This window comes from Equus caballus, chromosome 10, assembly GCF_041296265.1.
Source record: "Equus caballus isolate H_3958 breed thoroughbred chromosome 10, TB-T2T, whole genome shotgun sequence".
NCBI lineage: Eukaryota > Metazoa > Chordata > Mammalia > Perissodactyla > Equidae > Equus > Equus caballus.
In genome coordinates, this window is record NC_091693.1 from 37,808,165 (window position 1) to 37,834,310 (window position 26,146).

Below are 26,146 nucleotides of genomic sequence, written 5' to 3' on the forward strand. Positions count from 1 at the left end.
TATTAAACCATTTTCTTTATTGATGGGCATTTAGAGTGTTTGCCGTTTTTCTCTCTTAGAGTGCTATAGTGAATATTCTTGGTGTGTACTAAGTCTGTAGTCTTACTAAGTTGAGTTATCAGTTTTTATTTATTTATTTATTTATTTTTATTTATTTAATTTCAGATGTACATCATAATATATTTTGAATTCTGTGTAGATTACATCATGTTCACCACCCAAAAACTAATTATAGTCCATCCCCTCACATGTGACCCTAATCACCCCTTTTACCCTCCCCCCTCCCCCTGTGGTAACCACCAATCCAATCTCCAATGCTATGTGTTTCTTGTTTTTATCCTCTACTTATGAGTGAGATCATATGGTATTTTGACTTTCTTCCTCTGACTTATGTCACTCAGCATAATACTCTCAGGGTCCATCCGTTTTGTCACAAATGGCCGGATTTCGTCATTTCTTATGTCTGAGTAGTAGTCCATCGTGTATAAATACCACATCTTCTTTATCCATTCCTCCCTTGATGGGCATCTAGGTTGCTTCCAGTCTTGGCTATTGTGTATGATGCCGCAATGAACATAGGGGTGCAAGTATCTTTATGCCTTTGTGTTTTCAAGTTCTTTGGATAAATACCCAGCAGTGGAATAGCTGGATCGTATGATAGATCTATCCTTAATTTTCTGAGGATACTCCAAACTGCTTTCCATAGTGGCTGCACCAGTTTGCACTCCCACCAGCAGTGAACTAGGGTTCCCTTCTCTCCACATCCTCTCCAACATTTGTCGTTCCCTGTCTTGTTAATTATAGCCATTGTGACCAGAGTGAGGTGATACCTCATTGTAGTGTTGCTTTGCATTTCCCTGATAGCTAATGATGTTGAGCATCTTTTCATATGCCTGTTGGCCATCTGTATATCTTCTTTGGAGAAATATCTGCTCAGGTCTTTTGCCCATTTTCTAATGGGATTGTTGGTTTTTTTGTTGTTGAGCTGTATGAGTTCTTTGTATATTTTGGATATTAACCCTTTATCTGATGTAGGGTATGCAAATATCTTCTCCCAATTGTTAGGTTGTCTTTTCATTTTGTTGATGGTTTCCTTTGCTGTGCAGAAGCTTTTTAGTTTGATATAGTCCCATTTGTTCATTTTTTCTGTTGTTTCCCTTGCTGGGTCAGACATGGGACTTGAAAATATGCTGCTCAGATTGATGTCAAAGAGCGTACTGCCTTGGTTTTCTTCTAGAAGTTTCATGGTTTTGGGTCTTACATTCAAGTCTTTAATCCATTTTGAGTTGATATTTGTGCATGGTGTAAGGGAATGGTCTACTTTCATTCTTTTGCATGTGGCTGTCCAGTTTTCCCAACACCATTTATTGAAGAGACTCTCCTTTCTCCATTGTATGCTCTTGGCTCCCTTGTCGAATATTAGCTGTCCATAAACGTGTGGGTTTATTTCTGGGCTCTCAATTCTGTGCCATTGATCTGTGTGTCTGTCTTTGTGCCAGTACCATGCTGTTTTGGTTACTGTGGATTTGTAGTATATTTTGAAATCAGGAAGTGTGATACCTCCAGCTTTGTTCTTTTTTCTCAGGATTGCTGTGGCTATTTGGGGTCTTTTATAGTTCCATATAAATTTTAGGATTCTTTGTTCTATTTTTGTGAAAAATGTTTTTCGAACTTTGATAGGGATTGCATTGAATCTATAGATTGCTTTAGGAAGTGTGGACATTTTAACGATGTTAATTCTTCCAATCCAAGAGCATGGAGTATCTTTCCATTTCTTTGTGTCGCCTTCGATTTCTTTCAACAATGTTTTATAGTTTTTGGCGTACAGATCTTTCACCTCTTTGGTTAAGTTTATTCCTAGGTATTTTATTCTTTTTGTTGCAATTGTAAATGGAATTGTATTCTTAATTTCTTTTTCTGCTACTTCCTTGTTAGTCTGTAGAAATGCCACTGATTTTTGTACGTTGACTTTGTATCCCGCGACTTGACTGTATTCCTTTATTGTTTCTAAAAGTTTTTTAGTGGAATCTTTAGGATTTTCTAGATATAAAATCATGTCATCTGCAAAGAGTGACAGTTTCGCTTCTTTTCCAACGTGGATCCCTTTTATTTCTTCTTCTTGCCTGATTGCTCTGGCTAGGGCTTCCAATACTATGTTAAATAATGGTGGTGACAGTGGGCATCCTTGTCTGGTTCCTGTTTTTGAGAGATAGCTTTCAGTTTTTCTCCGTTGAGAATGATATTTGCCGTGGGTTCGTCATATATGGCCTTTATTATGTTGAAGTATTTTTCTTCTATACCCATTTTATTTAGAGTTTTTATCATAAATGGATGCTGTATCTTGTCAAATGCTGTCTCTGCATCTATGGAGATGATTATGTGATTTATATTCTTCATTTTGTTAATGTGGTGTATCACATTGATAGATTTATGGATGTTGAACCATCCCTGCATCCCTGGAATGAAACCCACTTGATCATGATGTATGATCTTTTTAATGTATTGTTGTATTCGATTTGCTAGTATTTTGTTGAGGATTTTTGCATCGATGTTCATCAGTGATATTGGCCTGTAATTTTCTTTTTTTGTGTTGTCCTTGTCTGGTTTTGGTATCAGGATAATGTTGGCTTCGTAGGAAGAGTTTGAGAAGGATAGCTATTAAGTCTTCTTTGAATGTTGGTAGAAGTCACTGGGGAAGCCATCTGGTCCTGGACTTTTATTTTTTGGTAGGTTTTTGATTGCTGTTTTGATTTCCTTACTGGTGATCGGTCTATTCAAATTTTCTACTTCTTCTTGGTCCAGTTTTGGAAGGTTGTATGTTTCTAAGAATTTGTCCATTTCTTCTAGATTATCCAATTTGTTGGCGTATAGTTTTTCATAGTATTCTCTTATCTTTTGTATTTCTGAGGTGTCCATTGTAATCTCTCCTCTTTCAGTTCTGATTTTATTTATTTGAGCCTTCTCTCTTTTTTTCTTAGTGAGTCTAGCTAAGGGTTTGCTAATTTTGTTTATCTTTTCAAAGAACCAGCTCTTGGTTTCATTAATTTTTTCGATTATTTTAATCTCTATTTAGTTTATTTCTGCTCTGTTTTTATTTCCTTCCTTCTGCTGATTTTGCGCTTTGTTTGTTGTTCTTTCTCCAGTACCCTTAGATGTGCTTTTAGATTGTCTATTTGGAATTTTTCTTCTTTGTTGAGGTAGGCCTGAATTGCTATAAACTTTCCTCTTAGAACCACTTTTGCTGTATCCCACAGATTTTGGCATGTGGTGTTTTCATTTTCACTTGTCTCCAGGAATTTTTTGCTTTCTTTTTTGATTTCTTCATTGAGCCAATTGTTGTTCAGTAGCATTTTGTTTAATCTCCACATTTTTGTGGCTTTTCTGTTTTTCTTCCTGTAGTTGATTTCTAGTTTCATACCTTTGTGGTCAGAAAAGATGCATGGCATCATTTCAATCTTCTTAAATTTATTGAGACTTGTTTTGTGGCCTAATATGTGATCAATCCTGGAGAATGTTCCATGGGCGTTTGAAAAGAATGTGTATTCTGTGGTTTTTGGATGGAATGTTCTGTATATATCTACTAAGTCTATCTGGTCTAATGTGTCCTTTAATACCAGTGTTTCCTTATTGATCTTCTGTTTGGATTATCTATCCACTGGTGTAAGTGGAGTGTTACAGTCCCCTACTATTATTGTGTTGCTGTCTATTTCTCCTTTTATGTCTGTTGATAATTGCTTTATATATTGGTTCGGTGCATAGATATTTACAAGTGTTATATCCTCTTGTTGGATTGTTCCCTTCATCATGTATTGCCCATCTTTGTCTCTTGTTACAGTTTTTGTTTTAAAGTCTATTTTGTATGATATAAGTATTGCTACCCCTGTTTTCTTTTCTTTCCCATTTGCATGGAGTATCTTTTTCCATCCTTTCACTTTCAGTTTGTGAGTGTCTTTAGGTCTGAAGTGTGTCTCTTCTATGCAGCATATAGATGGGTCTTGTTTTTTTAATCCAATTGGCCACCCTATGGCATTTGATTGGAACATTTAGTCCATTGACATCTAAAGTAGCTATTGATAAATATGTATTTATTGCCATTTTGTCACTTTTTTTTTTCTGTGTGTTTTAGTAGTTCTTCTCTGTTCCTTTCTTTTTCTCTTTTCTTCCCTTGTGGTTAGATGGCTATCTTTAGTAATATGTTTGATTTCTTTTGTCTTACTTTTTTTCTTGCTTGTTACAGATTTCTGATTTGTGATTATCATGAGGATCCTATGTAATATACTATGCATATAACAGTCTATATTGAGTTGATAGACTCTTTAGCTTGACCTCTTTGTAAAAGCTCTATTTTTTCACTCCCCTCCTCCAACATTATGTTTTTCAAATCATATATAGTCTCGTTTAGTGTGTGTCTATCCATTACCCTCTTAGCATTGAAATAGGTCATTTTAGTACATTTGTCTTTTAACCTTCATATTATCTTCACAGGTGGTTGATCTGTTGCCTTTACTATATTTTTACCTTACAAGTGATTTTATTGCCTGTTTTTTTGTTGTTTTGTTTTTTTGATAATTTTTTTTTATCTCTTATTTGTGGTCATTGCTTTCCCACCTAAACAAGCCCCTTCAGCATTTCTTGTAGAACTGGTTTCTTGGTGATACACTCCTTTAATTTTTGCTTGTCTGGGAAACTCTTTATCTCTCCTTCCAATCTGAATGACAGCCTGGATGGATAGAGTATTCTTGGCTGTAGGTTTTTTCCTTTTAGCACTTCAAATACGTCGTGCCATTCTCTTCTCACCTGTAGGGTCTCGGCTGAGAAGTCCGCTGATAGCCTGATGGGCTTCCCTTTATATGTCACTTGTGGCGTTTCTCTTGCTGTTTTTAGGGTTCTCTCTTTGTCTTTAATTTTGGACATTTTGATTATAATATGTCTTGGTGTGGGCCTCTTTGGGCTTATCTTGTTTGGAGCCCTTTGTGCTTCCTGAACTTGGATGTCTGTTTCCTTCCTCAGGTTAGGAAAATTTTCATCTATTATTTCTACAAATAAATTTTCTTCCACTTTGTCTCTCTCTTCTCCTTCTGGGACACCTATAATCTGAATGTTTGCACGCTTAATATTGTCCCAGAGTTCCCTTAGACTGTTCTCATTCTGTCTAATTCTTTTTTCTCTTTTCTGTTCTGCTTGGGTGATTTCCTCTAGTCTTTTGTCTAGCTTGCTGATCTGTTCTTCTGCTTCCTCTACTCTGCTATTGAGTCCCTCTAGTGAATTTCTCATTTCCTGTATTGTATTCTTCATTTCTGATTGGTTTTTTTTTTTTTATATTTTCCAGTTCTTTGCTGATGTGCTCACTGTGTTCATCCATTCTTCTCGCCATATCTGTGAGCATCCTCGTGATATTTTGTTTGAACTCTTTGTCCAGTACGTTGCTAGTTTCTGTTTCATTTAGTCCTTTTCTGGGGTTTTGTCCTGTTCCCTTGCTTGGAAAGTATTCCTTTGCTTCCTCATTATGCCTCTTTCCCTGTGCTTATTTCTATGTATTAAGTGAGTTGGCTGTGTCTCCTGATCTTGGAGAAGTGGCCTTATGTATGAAATGCCTTATGAGGCTCAGCAGTGTGCTTCCCTCTCATCACCAGTCCATAAGAACCAGGAGTGACCTCTTTGTGGGCTACTTGTGACCTTCTGCGGTGGCAGGGTTGCTCCCACTGCAGGTACCCAGGGAGTCTAATCTTTCCTTCCCTGGCCAGTTAATTGTAAATCCGGTTTGGGGAGCCTCAGCACTGTTGGCTACAAAGTCTATCAGCACACTCCTATTGCAGTTTTCCTTTTAATTGGGTTGATACCCAGTGTAGCTGGTTGCTAGGCTCAGGGGTGTACAGTTGTGATAGGCCTCAGGCCAACAAGGCTGTTGTCAGTTCTCTTAGGAGTGCAGCTGAGTGGGGCTGACCCTAGGCAGGGGGCACTCAATTGTTTCAGGCTTTGAAAGGTGGGGCTGATCCTTTTTATGGCTATTTGTGAAGCACAGGTCTTCTGCTGCTGATAAGCCTCACCCCCCACAGGACCACATACACTGTCAACAGAGTCCTGGTCCGTGCACACTTCCTGGAGCGTACCCTGATGCCACATTGCAGAGGCCCCCACATCTCCCCCAATGCCCCCCACAGTTCACCTGGTCCTCACACGGCCCCTGCCCCACAGAGGCAGACACCCTGGCCTGCCTGTAGAGGATCAAGGCACCCAGTCAATGCAGGCTGTAAAGTAGCCTGAGGGCTTGGTGTTAGGTGGGGCTGGTCCCTAGGGCGGGTTGCCTGCCCTGGCTGAACTGGATTAAATCTGTGCTCTAGTGGGCGTGGCAGATCCCTGGGCTAACAGGCCAAAGGAAGAACCTCCGTGGCACCCACAGAGGTCCGTGTCAGCATGCCTGGACCAGCTCAGAACAATGTCCCCCACCAATGTCTCAGTCTCTGGAGAGGTCCCTCCTCTCACCAAGATGCCCCCAGAGCCCACCAGGTGAGTTTCATATTTCACCAAAGGACTGTCAGCCTTCACTCTGGTGATTTTAGGTTGCTGCAATGAGTGAGTTTGTGCGTGGGCCCTTTAAGACCCGGGTCTTTTTGGCTTTCAGCTGATAGCTTTTCTGGGGGTATCCTTGCTATAATTAATAGTCAGCAAAGCCAGACAGCAAGACCCTCATCTCAGTTGGGCTGCGTCTGCAGGATGCTCAGAGCAGTATCACCCCCACTCCGGACCTCCCTCCTCTAGGGAGGGCTGCGCACCTTAGGGTGGCTCCCGCCTGGCCAGCTGAGAAGCTCCACTCTTCCCAAAGGTGGCTTTTTTCCTCTCCAGCAGGAATTTCTGTCCCTTCCATCTTAGTCAGGACTGTCCCTTGTTGTGGGCGTTCTTTTTATCCAGTTTTCAGTTCTTTACAGAGACAAGGTAGGTATGTGCTGGATTTGAAATTCTGTAGAGGTCAACTAGCAATGGTACACATCTGCTTCCTTGGAAACTTTAGTCTTACTGTCTGACGCTGTATTGTTTGCACAGGTGCTAACCTACAGCAGGTTCTAACCCTAGCCTGTACAGCATTGTTTAGCCATTTGGGTTGAGGAAGGCCTTCACTACACATCTGTTCAATCAAAAAATGTTGAATAATTTCCTATAGCTGATATACTGTATTAGATGCTAGTAGTATATGGATAAGCAGGACATAATTCTTGTTCTTAAACTCTAGGGAGAGATTAAAATTTAACAACAAAGAACTAAACAAAGCAGACAGAAATAAATGTTATATAAAGTTAAAATCAGGTGTGGAGGAAGGAGCAGCTCATTGTGAGAAGGGTTATGGGAGGCCAGTTCAGGGAGGAGAGATTTGCTTACTGTCTGAAGAGTGGGTAGAAATGCAGCAAGTGAAGAATAGCAGAGAAGCCTTTCTGGCAGGAGGAGTGCAAATTGTGTGTGGCATGGTGGCTCTTCAGTGCGCGTGGGGCACAGAATACACGCTAAGTGCAGAAGATACTCTTGGAGACGTTGACCCGTTCAGGTGTAGTGAGAGGGATACTGCCTGAGTGCCTCCATCTCCAAAATGGAGTTGACTTGTTGATCAGGGCTGGGTGATAGCCCAGCTTTCCAGGTGTTAAAGATTGCGTGTGTTTCCTCTAGTGTCACTTGGAGAAGGTGTTTCTATTCAAGATAAGATAAGACGAAGGGATGAGAGTAGTGGTGTGTCACCTAAACTGCACCTGGATAGATGAGGAGTAGTTCTGGGGTTCAGAGTGAAACTAATTATTCTGAGTAACCGTACTCCAAACGTTGAAGTGAGGCGAGTCTCGGATGGTGCAGGCAGGATAATGGAGATCAATTCCTGGAAGGAATTTCACCGTTCTTTGGCTTGATGGAATTTTCATAAACACATTTCCTTTGCATTTTGAATCTGAATTTGTGCTGGGCATTTTGTTGAAAGTTAGTGATAGGCTGAAATCCAATTAATACTCATTAATTACCTTAATTCACATGAGTTTTAAATAGTTTTATGTTGTTGTGGATTTACCTTGGTTTCTGTTCCTTCTTTAACCTTTGTATTCAGGATGATCGTATCTCATTCCTGCTTCTTCCACAGAATCTTGTTTTTTATCTTTGCACTATAGCTGGTTAAAGAGAAAAGTAGAAAGAAGACTTTTGATTAGTCATTTAGTGTGCTGATGATTCTAAACCTCTCGTTTCCCCTTGCCTACTGTTGGTGTAGTTTCCTATGCTGAATGGGAGATGTTTTCTTCGCCGGTTTGTTGCCTGGGTTGTCACACTTTCCACTCTCGCTCTGACACCCCATCCCTAGATTCATGTTTCCTTGCTCTGCATTCCTTTTTCCTTTTCAGGCCTGTTTTCCATCTGTCCTTGTTTCCTTGCCCCATATCTATTATTTTTGTGCTTACTCTCTCTCAAGCTGAAAACAGATTCTCTGTTTGTCTGCCCAAGGGCTCTGGCTGTTTTCATGAACCTCTCTGAAATCTACTTGTTGCAAATTGACCTTTTCACAAAAGAACAAGCGATAGTCTTTGATAGCCCCAGATAGCTTTTTAATCTCTCTTTCTTCAAAGTGTCTCTAGTTTTCTCCCAAAGCTTTAGTTTTCCCTGGCCTTTGTGAGATAGCCTACTGGCATAAGGTCTTGTTTTGGTTTTGAATGAGAAACGTTGCATGGATTACACGATGGGCTCACTGAACTGGTAACCGACTAGTGAAGTCAGGACACCAAAACAGCCTTGTTAGTGGGGCCTCCAGCACTCCTCCCTGGGTCTCGTCCTGTATTTTGGTGACAGCTCACAGGGTGAGGCTCTATTTTAATAATGGAATATTTTACAGAGGAGGATGTTTCTACCTCTGAGATGGCATTTGAGAGCTCATTTGTAATTGCCATTTTAAACATCCTCCTTGCCTCAGTGATACTGACACATGCCAAAATTAGACAAGGCCTTGGGCTGTCAAGAGGTCAGTAACATAGATTATTTTGACAATAATGGCAAGGCTCCTCTGCTAATATCTAGGACCCCCCTGTCTGTGGTCATTTTTATTATCATTTGGTGTTTAATAGCAGTTTTGAAAGAGTTGGAAATTTATCAAAGCACAGTTACGTGAACTTGTATTTGCGAATCGTCTGAGTCAGGGAGAGTAAAAAGAGCAGGCTGTGTTGTAGGGAGAAGTCAGATTTCTGCCTTAAGGTGAAGAGATGAAGGGGAAAAGTTGGAATGCAGTTCTTGGTCGTCAGAGTTTGTCATCAGTAGGACCATGGTGGGAGGACCTTTTGTAGGAGCGGATTACGAGATCCTGAATGGGGGTGACTTTATTTGAAGGTCTGGGGGTTGAGAGGAAAGTTTGAAATAACAGATTGGGCACAGAGAATGGAGGTGAAGTTGAAAGCCAGAATCAGGAATGTAATAAAATGAGGCTGGGGAAAACCAGCACACCATAGGATGTGGCAGTAAGGAGCAGGGCAGAATTGAAGGGAAGTGTGTACTTGAAGGAGACGAAGAAGAATAAGAGGATGGAGCAGAGGAATAAAGTACCAGCCTGCTTGAGATGGAAGAGTGTTGCTGTAATTTGAAACCATTGTAGAAAAACTGAAAGCCCTTTACTGTTTAATTTGTTAATCCTTGGAACTGGTAGAGGAGGCACAGTGTAATGATGGAAGGAGTCACCTTGTGATTCATTATTAGTATTTAAAGCATACTTTTATTCTTCAAATGTGGATTTGTCATATGTGTAACATTTTTCATTAAGTAAATGTAAATTTTCATTTATCTAGTCATTTACTCAATGACTATTTTATTGAGCGTCAACTATATGCCAGGCTATTATAGCTCAGGAAAAGGAGAGAGAAATATAAATAAGTATAGTCTATTCTGTTGCTGGGTAAACAAAGGAATGAGTTCTGTGTAATGTGGAAATTGCATTGGTTCATATGTAGTTTTTCCCATCAAGTTAACTGAAGCACAGAGTAGCAGCCTTTCTCGTATTGAAGAAGAAAGTCATAGCAACATGTAAGCCATAGGAAAAGCTGAAAATTCTGCTAAATTGCCTTCTTTGGGGGGAAGTAGTATAGTGTAGTAATTAAGAACACAAATTCTTAGATTTATGCATCTTTTTCTTTGTGGTTAACTTTTTTTTTCCTGTTTTAAGTTCTTCCCTGTTCTGAGGTCATGAAGATAATCTTCCGTATAAACTTCTAAAAGCTTTATTGTTTTCCTTTCACATGTAGATTTATAACCCACCTGTGTATAATTTTCGTGTATGATGTAAGAGGTAAGCCTCAAATTTCTTCTTTTTCCAAATGTATATCCAGTTTTCCTAGTAGCATTTATTGAAAAGTTAATCTTTCCCCTGCATTGTTACTTTTATTCTGTATTGCCACTTTTGTTGTAAATCAGGTATTCATGTGTATTTCATATATGTATGAATCTTTGTTCTGTTTCATTGGTCTGTTTATCACTTCATACAACATTACCACACTGTCTTATTGTAGCCTTATGATAAATCTTATCATCTCGTGTAGTTCTTTGAGAATGTCTTGGCTGTTCCTGGCCCTTCTGTTTCTGTATAAATTTTGGAATCAGGTTGTAGAGTTCTAAAAACAACCTGTTGGAACTTTACTTGGGATTGTGTTGACCCTGGAGATGGCTTTGGAGAGGCCTGCGTCTGCGGTGTTGCGTCTTCCTGTCTGGGATCATGTGTATTGTTTAACTGATTTGTCTTTGTAAATTTCTCTTAGTGATGGTTTAGAATTTTCTCTGTAGTAGTCTTATGTATTTTTTCTTTTTAACTTTTACTTTACTCTAATTTCAGACTTTTAGAAAAGTTGCAAGAACAATACTCTACCAAAATTCCTCCATACACTTCACCCAGATGCCTTAAATGAACACCTTACTACATTTTCTTTATCCTTTTCTCTATTTTATATATATCTATATTTATATATATACACACACATATACCTCACACTTACAATTTTTTGAATATAAATTGCAGACTTAAATCTGCTCCTTTACCCGTAAACACTTCAGTGTGTATGTCCTAATAACAAAGTCACTCTCCTGCGTGACCACAAGTGTCCATACTGTTATTTATCACTACTAGTATTTAAAATCTTCAGATCTCATTCAGAATTCACGAGTTGTCCCAAGAATGTCACTCATAGCAGAAGTAAATCCCAGATCATGTCTTACGTTCAGTTGTGTTGCTCAGGCTGCTGTCTTCTGGAACAATTCCTCATCTTCCTTTGTGTTTCATGACCTTGAATTTTTGGGTAATTCAAGCTAGTTATTTTGTATAAAGCCTCTTAATTTGAATTTGTCTGATAGTTCCTCATGATGAGATTTGGTTATGCATTTTCGGCAGAAATACCCTAGAAGTGGTCTGAGGGACTGAGCAGAGCTTGGATCATTTGGTTCAGCTGGTGTCTGCCACATACATAGACATTTTCTACTTTGTAATTAAGTATCTTTGGAGAGATGCACATATTTAAATTGGACTTATTTCTAGGTATTTGATACTGTTTGACACTATTGTAAATTATATCTTTAAAAAAATTGTTATTTTTTAACTCTTTATTGTTGGTGTACAGAAAAGTGAGTCATTTCTGTACATTGCTCTTATATTCTACAAATTTACTAGACTTGCCTATTATTACTATGCTTTATCTGTAGATTTAAAAAATGTTTTCTTGGGGCTGGCCCCGTGGTGTAGTGGTTAAGTTCAGCTCAGTCAGCTTCGGTGGCCTGGGTTTGCGGGTTTGGATCCCCAGCACGGACCTACCCCACTCACAGCCATGCTGTGGCAGCCACCCACATACAGAATAGAGGAAGGTGGGCGCAGCTGTTCTCTCAGGGGCAGTCTTCCTCATTAAAAAGGTGTTTTTTTGTGTACAATCACATCTGCAAATAAGACAGTTTTGTTCCTTTCTAATCCTTATATTTTTGCTTCTTTTTCTTGCCTCACTGCACTGACTGAGGCCTCCCCTAAAATATTGAATAGAAGTATGGCTGGCGGCCTTGCCTAGTTTTCTTCTTTTCTTTTTCAGAGATTGGCCCTGAGCTAACATCTGCTGCCAATCTTCTCTTTTTTCCTTCTTCTCCCCATAGCTCCCCAGTCCATAGTTGTATATTCTAGTTGTAGGTCCTTCTGGCTGTGCTGTGTGGGACGCTGCCTCAGCGTGGCCTGATGAGTGGTGCCATGTCAGCGTCCACGATCCAAACCAGCGAAACCCTGGGCTGCTGAAGTAGAGTGCGTGAACTTAACCATTATGCTACCAGGACATCCCCACCTAGTTTCTGTTTTTAAAGAAGAAATTTTCTGTAGTTTATCAATAAGTATGATTTTTCTTCTTTCTGTAGACATTTAGATCAGATTAAGGAATTTACCTTTTCTTCCTAGTTTTCTGAGGGTCTTTTCTTAAAAATCACAATTGGCTATTGAATTTTATCAAACATTTGTACTGTTAATGTTGTGAACTCTAATGATTGATTTTTTTTTAAAGCCAGGTTTATGGAGGCATAATTTACATATAATAAAATTCAGTTTTTTAGGAGTTCAGTTCGAAATTTAGAATAGTTGCATTTTCCCAAAAAGTTCCCTTGTTCCTCTTTGTAGTCAATTTGGTTCCCCCTTCTCAGCTCCTGACCACCCCTGCTCTGATTTCTGCTACTTTAGATCAGTATGGAATCTGACACTATAGATTCCTGCTGTCTTAGGTCTTTCGTTTAGCATAATGCTTTTGAGATTTAGCCATTTTGTGGCTCTCAGTAGTTCAGTCCTCTTTATTGCTGAGTTGTTTTTCATTGCATGGATATTTGTTCTGTCTGTTCATCTGCTGCTGGATAGTAGAATTGTTTCCACTTTGGGGCAGTTAGGAAAACAGCTGCTATAAACATTTGAATATAGGTCTTTGTGTGGATATTTCTGTTAGGTAAATACTAGGAGTAGGATTTCTGGTAGTATGGTAAGCAATGCATGGGAGTGCCAGTTGTTCTGCATCCTTGCTAACGTTTGGTATGGTCAGTTTTAGCCTTTCTAGTAGATGTGTAGTGGTATCTTATTGTGGTTTTGATGTGCATTTCTCTAATGATTATGTCTAACATATTTTTCTGTGCTTCTTTGCCATCCATGATAATTTTGAGTATCTTTTCATTGATTTTTTTGAATGTTAAAACAAAATTGCATTCTTAGAATAAACCAAGTAAATTATGATATATTGTACTTCTTATTTATTACTGGATTTGGTTTGCTAATATTTTGTTTAGGATTTTTGTGTCTGTATTTATGAATTTTATTATTGAGGTTACTCTACCCTCAGGATGAATTGTGGAATTCTTTGCATGAGGGCTGTGTAAGATATGTGTCATATTAATTCCTTGACCATTTCGTTTTGAGAAAATATTGAGCAAATGAAATACGTAAGAAAAGTTGAACTATATTCATATTTTATGGTATAAAGATGTAGGGCTAAAAATTTGTTTCTCTGCTTGTCTGAATATTTCTGGAGCATCTCGGATGCAGTGGTTCTGCAGGTTGTCTGTGGTGCATCCTAACCCGCCCCCATCTGCAGCATTTCTGGAAGGGTTATTGCGTCCTTGCCTCGAGGGTGATGTGGGAGTCAGCTCCAGCCCCGGGGGGCTTCAGTTTACTGGGAAGAACATAAGTAAATACTAGGAATAACGTTTCTCATGCTCTGTTGGAAGAGTATGTGTGGGATAAAGTGGGAACAAAGATGAGAAAGAGTGGTGGAAAGAGACGGGGCTGTGGCAGAAGTCTTGGAGAATCTCAGCTCTGGTATGATTTTCTCAGGAAGCCGTTGGAGCAAAGGTGTGGAGATGGGCCCAGCCTGGAGTACTGGGGGACTTGCGGTCACTGAGAGCGGCTGGAGAGTGTGGGCCTGGAAAAAGGGGGTGAGAGGAAGTGGTTACCTAAAGAAATAAGCATTTGCCGTGCTGTGAAACAAATGAAATAAAATAAAGGCAATATGATACTCCTTCATATGCAGTGTGCACTTTTAATTAAAACAGTAATGAGAGTTACGCTGTGTGTTAAAAGGACGTACGACTGATGAACTGAGGGAAGATGCTGAGAGGTCTGTAGACTGACTTGCTATCTAGATGACTAGTTTCAGGTCACGAATCTCAAAGTATAGCATGACTTTCAAATTTGTGCTAGGCTCTTCAGCCTTTACCAGGTTTCATTGAATCCAATTCTATTCTAATAACCATCAATTCAAAGGTGCATATGTATTTTATGTACTGCTGAAAAAGGAAAAGAACATTGCCAATTAAGTAATGACACATTTAATTAAGTTGCTAAATGCATCTTAGTTTTAAACATCTTAGCACATGCACAAAGTGTGTATTAGGGGGCCGGCCCGGTGGTGCAGTGGTTATGTTCTCATGTTCCACTTCGGCAGCCCTGGATTCACCAGTTCAGATCCTGGGTGCAGACCTACACACTGCTTGTCAAGCCATGCTGTGGCAGGTGTCCCACATATAAAGTAGGGGAAGATGGGCACGGCTGTTAGCTCAGGGCCAGTCTTCCTCAGCAAAAAGAGGGATTGGCGGCAGATGTTAGCTGAGGGCTAATTTTCCTCAAAAACAAAACAAAACAAATTGTGTGTTAGAATTGTTGAGATATATGGTATTTCATTTAATCCTCACAATAACAGTTTTAGGTAGGTATTGCCTCCTTATAAATTGCTGCATATATGTCATGGCTTTTCAGAGTAGCGCCTTTTTTTTTTTCTTGGTGAGGAAGATTGGCCCTGTGCTAACATCTGTTGCCAACTTTCCTCTTTTTCTTCTCTTCCCAAAGCCCCAGTACATAGTTGTATATCCTAGTTATAGGTTCTCTTAGTTCTTTTATGTGGGATACTGCCACAGCCTGGCTTGATGAGCAGTGTTAGGTCCATGCCTAGGATCTGAACCAGCGAATCCTGGGCTGCCATAGTAGAGCATGTGAACTTAACCACGATGGCACTGGGGCTGGCCCAGAGTAGCTCTTATTGAATAATCAAACCTGTGGTTGTTGACTCCTCAAATGCTGAGTTACATCATACTATAATTTAGTTATTTACCTTTAAAATGCTGTCATGACATTTTAAATTACTAGCTTTATTTTTCCCCTACAGTAGCATAATAGCTAGATTTTTTTATTGTAAAAAATAATTGATGCAGTTAGAAAAATTTGGAGTCCTGTTGAATTTCTTATTTTGGTCTGTTGCTCAGTTGTGGATTTTCTAGGTCAGATTTCATGTTTTAAAGAATTAATGAACTTAATATGTATAATGGTTATGATCCTGTTAATGCTAAGATAAAATTGTAATTGCTGTGAAACCTGATTATCAGAAAATTATTAAAATCACAGTAGTATATGCTTGAAATCTAAGATGTGCTGTAGACTAAGTGGTAAGAAAAAAATGAGGACTGTGTTAAAGAAGATGCTGCTGAAGTCCTTTCCTCTTGAGTGTATCCCATCAGTAGAAAGTGCTTCATCAAGGAGACTTTGATTTTTCACTGATTTAAGAATGAAAAAAAAATTATTTCCACTCTGACTTTTTCTAAGGATCTGTTTGAATACTTGTGAAGCAGAACTATTTGGGCTGAACATTTTAAAAGATTTCATTTGAACCACACTAACTGCTAACTATTTCTACATGGCTTTCAACAATATATGTTGGAATGCATACTTGAATCCTTTTCTTTTGGTACAAAAAATTGGATGTTAAGTAATATATATTAAAGTGCAGAATTTTCCTGTGGCAAAATATTTCTACCAGTGGGCTCTGATGCAAACTGATTTTTGAAAGAAAGTGAAAGAGTTGGCACAGTTTAACTGAAAGCAAATGGCTGGACAAAGGGGAGCCTTGTCCTCGTGTGCTGGCTGTTTTGTGGCTATGCTGGTCCCTCACCTTTTCTCTGCCTTTGGTTTTGTATTTGGAAATGAACACAGTAACATGGGTCACTGATTGTTCATATTGTAAAAACAGTCAAATTCTGATATTCTGCTGAAGAGTTGGTGTATCAGTCACTATGGATGTTTGGTTTTAAGTTTTTAAATTTGGGGTTAAGATGGATTAATTTCTTGGCTTGATTCAATCCGGCACATTTTAAATGACTTTGCTTCATTGATATTAATGAGATATCCTGGATGATGAGATGGGTTATCAGGAATCTTGTTAACAAAAGAAGCTATTAGATTTTTCTTTAGAAGATATATTGGACTATATAATTATTTTCTACATAGTTAAAAAAGAATTTGTGCCACAGAAATTAAGATGCCAAGCATGTATTTTTGTCATTATGCCAAAAAATAGCAGTATTTTCTCTCAAACTTAAGGAGTGGTGGAGGTGCTTTGTAGTTTCTTGCATATTTCTACATCTGTTTTTACACAGCTGTTGACTTCATTTAGAATGTAGCATTTGAGAATATTGAAATAAAGCAAAACTACTAAAGTTGTAGGCCTTTTGTGGGATTGCTACCATGTGGTAGGTACAACAGTTGAAGAATGATGAGCAATTGTAATGTGGTTCTGCCAGTTTTGGGTACTTATATTTTTCCTCTATTGTGATTTTTCATTGGGTGGAGGAATATTATCTGACTTAAGTGGAGGGCTCTATAATCTAAGTCCTTGCAGCAGGGAAAACCAGCAAGACGGGATCAGGGCAAACTGAAGCAGCCCTGAAAGGCTTAGGTTGGAGGTTGTAGTACAGAAGGTGAGGGTGAAGACTCAGGGTGGGCCACTGGGTCGTTTGAGATGCTGGATGTGGAGGGGTCTCAGTCCTCCAGGTCCTTGACTGTCTTGCCAGAGACCAGAGGCCTTGCTCTTTGGAAAACTGGACTTTACCAGGGGAACACGAGCAGGTGCTAACCATGGAACGTCCCACACGACAGTTGATTACTGCCCGGTTACTTTAGAATCATGTCTGCTGGGTGATAATCTCAACCTTCTTAGAGTTTCTAGTGAGCTTTTTAGTGCCTTCTAAATGTGAATAGAAAACGAGATATATTGAGGAAAGCCTTTCCATGAAAGAGGAAAACAGAAGCAATAAGAAAGAAGCAACAAGAAGGTAACAAAGACAGTGGAGGGAAATAAACATGACTGTAAAAATAAAAATTTCAACAGAAGAATTAGAAACTCAAGTGGGGACATTTCCAAGAAGATGGAATAAAGAGAGAAAGAAATGATAATAGAAAAGAGCATAAAATGAGAGTGGCAATTTCATGGAGATGCAGCATCAAGTTATACAACTTCCAGAAAGAACAGAAAACTGGAGACATTTTGAAAGAAAAAACAGAAATAAGAGCAGAGCCTTCCTCGGCTCTGTAGGACCTGTGCCTGTAGACTCAATGTTCTCACAGTGTCCCCCACATGGTTCAAGCGTTGCCCACCTAGTCATGTCAGCATGGAGGCTTAGAGTGCCCATCACGGAAAGGGCCTTTAAGTTTGCAGAGTAGGGGAGAGGCAGAGAGGAGTGTCACATGATCAGGGACCCCAAAGATACGGCAGTTTTGGATGCTAAAAGTACTTGTCATACTTCTAAAATCTTGAAGAAAAATGACTTTCAACCTGGAATTCAATTGTGTGTGTGTGTGTTTTCAGTCCACTGTTTAAGTATGAAGGTAGAATAAAGAGCTTTTGGACATGCGAGGACTCCAGTATATCCCTGGGAGAGAGCAGTAAAGGGAAGGCCTGGGGAGCAGCCGTGGGGTGGCGGGAGACAGAGGGCAGGGGCCTGGCATTGGTCACATAAGACTTTTTTAATAATGTAGTTGGCTTGAAAAAGAAATCCTGCTTTTTTATCTCTTTAATAAGGAATTTCCTATAAATGTATGTCTTCATGAAGCGTCGTCAGTATTGAATGGGACTTGTGAGAAGATGGTGATGAATACAAGTTTCATGTGAACAACTAAACTAAAGGAGAAAAACAGGCTCAACCATGAGTTGAAGAAATTCTTCGTGGGGCACTCGGTAGTTCTGTTGGATGCTGTTCTAGGCTGGGGAGTCTTGTGAATTGAGACATTATGTAGCTGAGTTGAATTTTAATTGTTGAATAATTAATTGCTGTGTAATTAAGTCCAGAAAATGAATGAGATTATAAAAATAGTAACTGAGTACTTTATTCTGTCTTAAAGTTTTTGGACTCAGTTGACCTTAGTAACGAGGGACTTTATAAAGTTGATACTGTAAAGACTCAAGTCTGGATGTTGGCGTAGGTGGAAGGCAGCCGCTTTGAAGGAAACGTCCAGCGCCGGCTTGCTGGTGGAGAGGGGGCAGAACGCCCGGAGTGCGGGAGCCGAGTGCATGAGCGAGAGCTTTTGCTGGGAGATCTGCTGGGAGCTAAACAGGCCATTTGCTGACTTTTAACTCCGTTTAGGGAAACGGAAGCCCTTTAAGCCACCCTATAAATAGCATTCCTTTGAGACGCTGTCATGTTTTATGAGCTGGGAAGATGTATGAAGCTTTGGATCATGCAATCACTGTCTTATATTTTACAGTAATTATTTTTGTTTATGAAACGTTAACTGATTAACTTTTTAAAGTGCCTTGAAGAAGTGCATTGTGGTTTCATAAAACACTTTTTATGAAGGAGCATAATAACACATAAATAGTGTATGTCTCAAGTCTGCCTCTGAAAAATCAAAAGTCCAGGCAGATTTTTCTAGTCAGAGAAATCCCCATTGTAGTGTTTGATTTGTTTGGCTACTTATAAATCCACCTTTTACTGAAATCTACTTTAAAAGAATCTAACTCTCACCTAAAAGTTTGACAACCGTTTGGTAAAACTTGGTTTTTATCCATGTTTTGAGAATCTGTTATGTTGCTCTACTTCCCTAATTTTATTTATCCCACAAGTTTGTGTAAAATGCTAAATTGGATGGCAAGCAATGAATATATCTGATTTGAGTGATATTTACAGTCCAACAGATTGTAACAATCAGAAAAATGTAGTTACTGAACAAAGGTGATGGCCATATTGATTTGCTATATAGTGGATTTATGAGACAAAGTCATAAAATTAATAACTAGTTGACAATCTTTATACATAAGGGATTACATTTCTCATATAGTGTTAATTTTTCTTTTAATTTTGTTTGAAACACCCATTCAACTAGTTATAGGTGTTTTCAGCTCGTTTGTTTGTTCATTCATGCATTCACTAATTATTTGCTGCTGTCTGGTATCTATCCCATTGTTTCTCTCTGATGCAGCCCTAATTTTGATGTGTTTCTTTTCCTCATCATACTGGATTCCTTCGTATAGTCTCTTCTGCCAGAACATAGATGGCTCTCCATTACCTGTAGAATGATTAGAGTTAAGGCCCTTTGCACTTTGGCGTGGATCTGCCTTTCCAGCTTTGTCTTCCACTGAGCTGCTGTTTTCTTCTCCTCCTTCTCAGTACACCCTCCAGTTTCAGTTTCACATTCTTGAATTTCTGCTTTTGATGTTTCATTTGTCTAGACTACCCTGCCCTAATTCTCTGTTTGTTGAAATCCTTGGACTTTCAAGATCAGCCCAGATTGCTCTCTCTGAAGCCTAGGTCACCCTGGGTCGACTTCAGTCAGGCAGTCAAACTAACCCTGTCTTGATGCTCCCGTCTAAGAGTATTTCTTTGTCCCTTCTTTACGTGGAACAGCCAGGCCAAGGAAGAACAGGTGTTTGTAGGTAGAGAGGGACTAGGACACTAGATAAAGCCAGTGAAATTACTGTTACCCACAGAGGGTAGAGAATATTACTAAACAACATATGGCTGACTCTTAGGACATTTGGTAGTGAAAAAGATTTGTTGATTCTATTACACTTGCTTTTTTTTTTAAACTCAAGTGTCTGGAGGAATCAAGTACAATATTTACTCTATGACTTTAATTAAAAGTTAAAAACAAAACTTACACACTGTTGAAAAACTGCTTCCTGGAAGTCTTTCTAGTTATTGAGAACTTTCTGTCAGAGATCCATCTTGATAAGCAATGAGCTTTTGGAAAGTTCTCCTGGGAAGTGGGAATGCCTCACTAACAATGAATATTCAGTGGATGTTTTTTTTCTTGGATTCTTGTTTGCTTTATATTGAGACACAGAACGTCAGCCCTTACCCGAGCGAAAGAAAATTCAAAATTGGTACGAGGCTGAACAAATGTGAATGAATCAACACTACCATTTAGAAACACACACCGTGAGGTGTTTTCCCTAATAAAATCAAGAGGAGCCAGGACCTGGGAGCTGCTGCAAAACTCTGAGGTTCCCATCTCAAGGGCCTCAGGTCCAAGTGGATGTTCTTTGTCTGTTTGCAGTATTTCAGAAAGCCCGAGGGAAGGTTTGTATTTGCTGTCATGGAGCTGGAGTAGGCTGACTGCGGTGTCAAGTTTCTTTGCTTTTGGTTTCTTATCTCATTGCAGTAACACTAGCTGTTTTATCATTGGCAAGACTATAAAATTAATTTGTCAATTTAACAAATACCTATTTTGTGCCGAGCACTATTCCAGGCTCCTACATTCATAGCTGTGAATCAAACAAAGTCCCTGGACTGAAGAAGCAATATCCTAAATAAGTAAAATGGGGCTTTCTCTAGAATGCTCTACATTTTGGCCAGCTTATCTTAGTATAGATTGTCTACATATATTATTTGAAGTATGTCTAAATTCAGATCTGTTTTGTGATAGTAATTTATGCTGGAGTTTATCTCTGAAATATGGTTTATGATTTCTTCTCTGAAAATGTGTAAGAAAATGACACTCCTCACAATTCAGATTGTATATATTTGTAGTAATTTGTCTAGTAGTATGTTTCCACATCATCTTATATTTTTAACCATATAATAACCACATAAGAAACTTAGTAATAAAGTATTTGCTCCTGTTGTTTACCTCTTTTTTGTTGGCGAGTTAACCTTAGCTGTTAGTGAAGCTGGAGTTAGCTGTGGTGTTTGGAGGCTGTTCTAAGAGTAATGGACCTGCTTTAAGACTTTGAAGGTACAGCGGGCTTTCTGAGGTTACATTTGGAAGTACTGTATAATGTTTGTAAAATGGTCAATCATCAGACCATGGCTATGGTCGACTGGACCTACTGCTGATAAAATCAGAAGGCGAGCCATGGCTGGCCTATACGTTTCTCTTTTTTGGTGTCTTAGACTGGAAAATCGTAGAGCTCTATTTTCTTATCAGTGTCTAAGCCTAAAGCAGTGACTGGTACCTAGTAGGTGCTCAGTAAATATTCAGTGAAAAAATCAATGAGTGGATATCAAAATTACTTCTTAATTAAATTGAGGTGGTCAGTTGTTAGATCTTGTTATCTTGAGATGTTTTCTTATTTTATTTCTTTGTTGTGAGTTTGGACCTCTTGGTAGGTATTTTCTCCCTGTTCTTAAAAATGCTTATTGCTGATAAAACCAAGCTAGTCACAATAAATTTCAATACTAATGTTTAATGAATGCATAATACAATATTATAGCAATTAATTAATTCCCATACTTTGTCCAACTAGCTGAACAAGATTAACTTGGAGGTGTTTTCTAGGAAGGCCTTCACAAAGGTAATTTAGTGACTAAAGGGAACCTGTTGAAATGTTTTTGAGAATTTTGGTGTACAAATAAGTTCTTTTGGAACTGAAATCCTCAGTGAATGATTGTGTAGGGTAAACACAAAACGCATTAGCCCTGGCTCACTGTTAACCTGGTACCCTGTTCTCTCACAGCATCTGCCACCAGGGAAGCTAATAGCCTCAGGAGACACTGATACAGATGAGAGGAGTTGCCAGTTTAACGCTTGTGTGCCAAAGGTGCACGTCCAGTTCTTTGGATCAGCTGGGCCAGGGCCGGGCCAGATGAAAGAGCAGTCTTTTTAAAAGGTAAATTCGATAGTCTCTGCTCCTACCCCCGGCTAGAATTTAAGATCCCGGAGGGCAGGGATTTTTGCCAATTTTTTTACTACTTATTCCAGGTGATTGTTTTCCGTTTAGAAAGCTCCATGAGGCCAGATCATGTCTCTTTTTGCTCACGATTATGTCCTCAGCACCTAGCAGTAGGTGGTACGTAATAGGTGGCTCAGTAAATAATAGTTAGCAGAGTGCATGATTGTGGGGGGCAGGCTTGTAAGGGTTCTGCTTACTCAATTTAGTGCTGCTTTTTGGTGTCTTATTCCAGCTCTTTCAGCCTAAATCTAAATTACCCTTAACTAGTGTTCAATTTCTAATACCTTAGCCAATAAAATATAAGGCAGTTATACATCACAACTATAGTTTTTAAAGTGTAATCGTTGAAATGGTGATGTAGCAGGTGGCGGCTCCTATTTTGTGGTGTGGATCTCCCCATTCCGCTCGTGGCACATCATCATCATGGGGTCAGCACTGGAGTTGCAGAGCAGAAGGAAGGTGGATGTATCTGGATGTGTCACGCTAGCCTCCAGTGCGTCAGCCTCCCAGGGAGCCTGCTTGTGTGCTTCTGCCTTCCAACAAAGAATAAAGGAAAAGGCAGCATAGGACCTCTGAAAGGCTACAGATTGCCTTCTGTAGATTCCTTAGAGCTTCTGTAGATTATTTTTGTGGATTACTATAGTGTTTACTTTAAAAATAGCAGTTATAAATTACTAAAAATGAGATAATTTTTAGTCGATGATGAGGTATTGTAGAGCATTCCCTCTCTTCTTGAATAACATATGGAATTTCAAGAATTTCCAGTGATTCTCAGGTTTTTCCCTTTGAACTCCTGCAGTATGTGTAAGATTTCTAGATAGTAGCACTAGGAATTGAGAATGTCTTTTTTTAATTCCCTTTGCAGTGTCTTCTTAAGTACTCTTGGTATGCAAACATGCTTAGTAAGTATGAATGTTAATTGTGTAAGTTTTCTGAATGATTGATTTTCTGGGAACAAATAGTAACATGTCTAAAAGAATCTGTCTTGTCGGATGAATAAATCAGACTTCATTAATGAAGGCTAATTTATCTTAAAAATAGTTAGGATTCCAAAAACAATTAATTGAAACCTTATTACAAAAGAGGTGTATTCTAGTGAAAATCTTGCACTTGATAGAAAATAATCTTTAATTTCATAGAGGAGAGAGTGAGTCTCCAGGCTTCTCTGGGCACAAGTACGGCCTCAGCACAGAATTAGAATAAGACAAGTTCGGTGAGCACCTGGGCGGATTCACCTGGGCCGAGGGCAGTGGCCATCTTTAATGACAGCGCTCGCTGTGGCCGTCTCTTGAGTCATCCTGCTCTGGTGTGGACTGGTGGTGTGCTAACTATGGAGTTGCAGGGTGGAAGTCCTTTTCCTTGAGAATGTTAAAGGCATTGCTTTATTGACTTCCTGCTTTCAGGGTTGCTGAGGCAATTGTGACTCATGATCCTTGGGATGTGACCTGTGTTCTTTTTCCTCCTGTTTTCTCTCATTTCTCTGTAAATGTGTAGATCTTCTCTTTATCTCTGATGTTCTGAAATTTGACATGGTGTCTTTTTGTGTGTGTGCCCTTTTTCCCCAGTTACTGTGTTGAGGACTAAATGGTCATTTTTGCTAGTCTCTAAAAAATCATGCCTTTCGGTTCTGGTAAATTTTCTTTGGATATTTCAAAGCTTTCTCCCCTCTATTTTTTGGGGGAGTCGAGATGTCTGTTTTTCCTGGTATTTTGGTGGTAAATCTTTTCTTTTAGTTTTTAATTTTTTTTAAAGATTGGCTTTGAGCTAACATCTGTTGCCAATCTTCATTTTTTTCCTTCGTCTCTCCAAAGCCCCCCAGTACATAGTTGTATATTCTAGTTGTAGGTCCTTCTAGTTGTGGCATGTGGGACGCCACCTCAGCGTGGCCTGATGAGTGGTGCCGTGTCAGCACCCAGGATCCGAACCGGCGAAACCTTGGGCCGCCAACGCGGAGTGTGCGAACTTAACCGCTCGGCCCCTGGCCGGCCCCTGGCGCTGAATCTTTTTACTTGTTTGATTTGCATGTCTTGTTTTTCTTTTACTTTTTCTTCTTCTTCCTTTCTATTTTTCTTTTTTCTTGGCTTTCTGAAGAATTGCCTCAACTTTATCTTCTATGCTTTCAAGTGAAGATTTCATTTCTGCTATAATGTCGTTAAAGGGAAATTATTCTGACACATGTTAAAACGGCGAGGAAGATTTTATTCGGGACCGTTGCAATCAGGGTGTATTAGTCTGCTTGGGCTGCCGTAACAAAATACCATACAACAGAAACTTATTTCTCACCATTCTGGAGGCTGGAAGTCCGAGATCAGGGTGGCAGCCTGGTTGGGTTCTGGTGAGGGCTCTCTGACTTTCACATGGCCGCTGCCTTGCTGTGCGCTCACATGGCCTTTCCTCAGTGTGTGTGTGGTGGTGGTGGTGGGGGCGGGGGGCGGCATAGATATTTGTCTCTTCCTCTTTTTAGAAGGCTACCAGTCCTACTGGATTAGAACTCCACCCTTATGAACTCATTTAACCTTAATTAATTCCTTAAAGCTCTATCTCCAAATACAGTCAGAACTGAGGGTTATGGCTTCAACATATGACTTTCTAGAGGGACAAAATTTGGTCCATAGCAGACACACACATTCAATCTATAGCAAGGGATTTTACAACAGGGCAGAGAGACCAGGCTCAACTTCAAATACAGAAAAGACAGCTGCGGACTTAATAGCCCACGAGCAGAGGGAGGGACTTGGTGGATGCACAGTTATTACTGGGAGGAACCAGCAAGGGTTGGGGATTCTTGTTGAAGGCAGGTCAAGGATTCATACATCAAAGGCAGCGGGTGAAGAACTCGATCAGATTTCAGGGGTGGGGGAATTTCTCAAAACCAGCTTAGCAGGATTCTTGCGAGAACTGGCCCATGCAGGCCAATAAGGACAGGATGTCCATGGAAGGCCTAGTTGAGGCCTAGTCAAAAAGAGAGCTAAGAAAAGGAGAGAGTTTTTGTCAGCATGTGGTAATTTTTGTGTGCGCACCCTTAACTGTTCCCGGCCTTTCTCGTTGCAGAGACCCTCCGTCTTCTCCGTTGAGTAACCTCTAGGCTTCTCCTGGGGGTGGAGGTGGGAGTGGGGAGGAGGCATTTCCAGCAGTAAGGCGTCTGTGTGTGGTTGGTGTTAGGAAATCTCTTTTTCAAACAACCTAATTTCACCTAATTTTTTTTATTTTAGACCCCCCTCTCTTAACTCTTGGCTTTAGAAGTGTCTTTTGAGATTCAGTGGTATAATTTGGGTTTTTTGCTTTTTTTTTAGGTTGGCACCCGAGCTAACAACTGTTGCCAATCTTTTTTTCCCCCCCTGCTTTTTTTCTCCCCAAACCCCGCCAGTGCATAGTTTTTGTATTTTAGTTGCAGGTCCTTCTAGTTATAGCATGTGGGACGCCGCCTCAGCATGGCCTGACGAGTGGTGCCATGTCTGCATTCAGGATCTGAACCAGGAAACCCTGGGCCGCCAAAGCCGAGTGCGCAAACTTAACCGCTGGGCCACAGAGCTGGCCTGGGTTGTTTTTTATCTTTCCCTGTTCCTGACTTGGGATTTAGCTCTCTCGGGGTTGCTAATCAATTGCTTCTCAACCATTTGCTTTCCAGCTTCCAAATGTTTTGCTATTGTCTCCTCTTTGGTTCTTCTCATCCATGTGAACTGATGTCTTTTTAAAGAATCTCTTTATTGTGGGTTTAAAGGTTTGGTGAAGGAGCAACATTAGATATGTGCCTTTAGATCTGTTATCTTAACTGGGAAGCTGCAGCAAAGGGTTCAAAATGGAAAAGCAGTTTGAATAGTTCAAGGGAATTTGCCATTCCATTTTTGACTTTGGGGGTTTTGCTTTGCTGTTTTTTCCCCCCGGGTACTTAGTTATTCCTAAGTGATCCCTCCTGACTATTCTGTAATCGCTCTTTGTATTTAGAACTATCACAAGACCATTTTCTTGAAATTTACTGGTGGCTTCAAACAAGGGATATGGGGAATGTTAGGAGAAGAGGGGTTCCTGGCGTCTGTTGGGTACCATTAGAATGTTAATCTCAGTTTTATGTCATTTAATTCTCATAGCGATTCTGTAAGATAAGTAATATCATTTATGAGTAAGGATAAAGGTAATGATCAGAGAGGTTAAGAAACTTGCTTAAGTGCTAGTCACACAGTGGTGGAGCTTAGTTTCAAGCCTAGGTTTGAAGATCT

The 26,146-nt window shown here is 39.7% G+C and overlaps 1 protein-coding gene across 17 annotated transcripts in view; it reads left to right on the forward strand.

Moving 5' to 3' along the window:
• MYO6 (myosin VI) overlaps positions 1-26,146 on the forward strand; it is a 153,822-nt gene that overhangs the window by 36,716 nt on the left and 90,960 nt on the right. For 3 of the 17 annotated variants that reach the window (XR_011422557.1, XM_070225156.1, XM_070225157.1), the window contains exon 2: positions 21,714-21,866. The exons of the other annotated variants lie outside the window; for them this stretch is intronic. The gene's annotated coding sequence lies outside the window, so the exon portion shown is untranslated. The remainder of the gene's footprint in view (positions 1-21,713; positions 21,867-26,146) is intronic. 17 annotated transcript variants of the gene reach the window in all.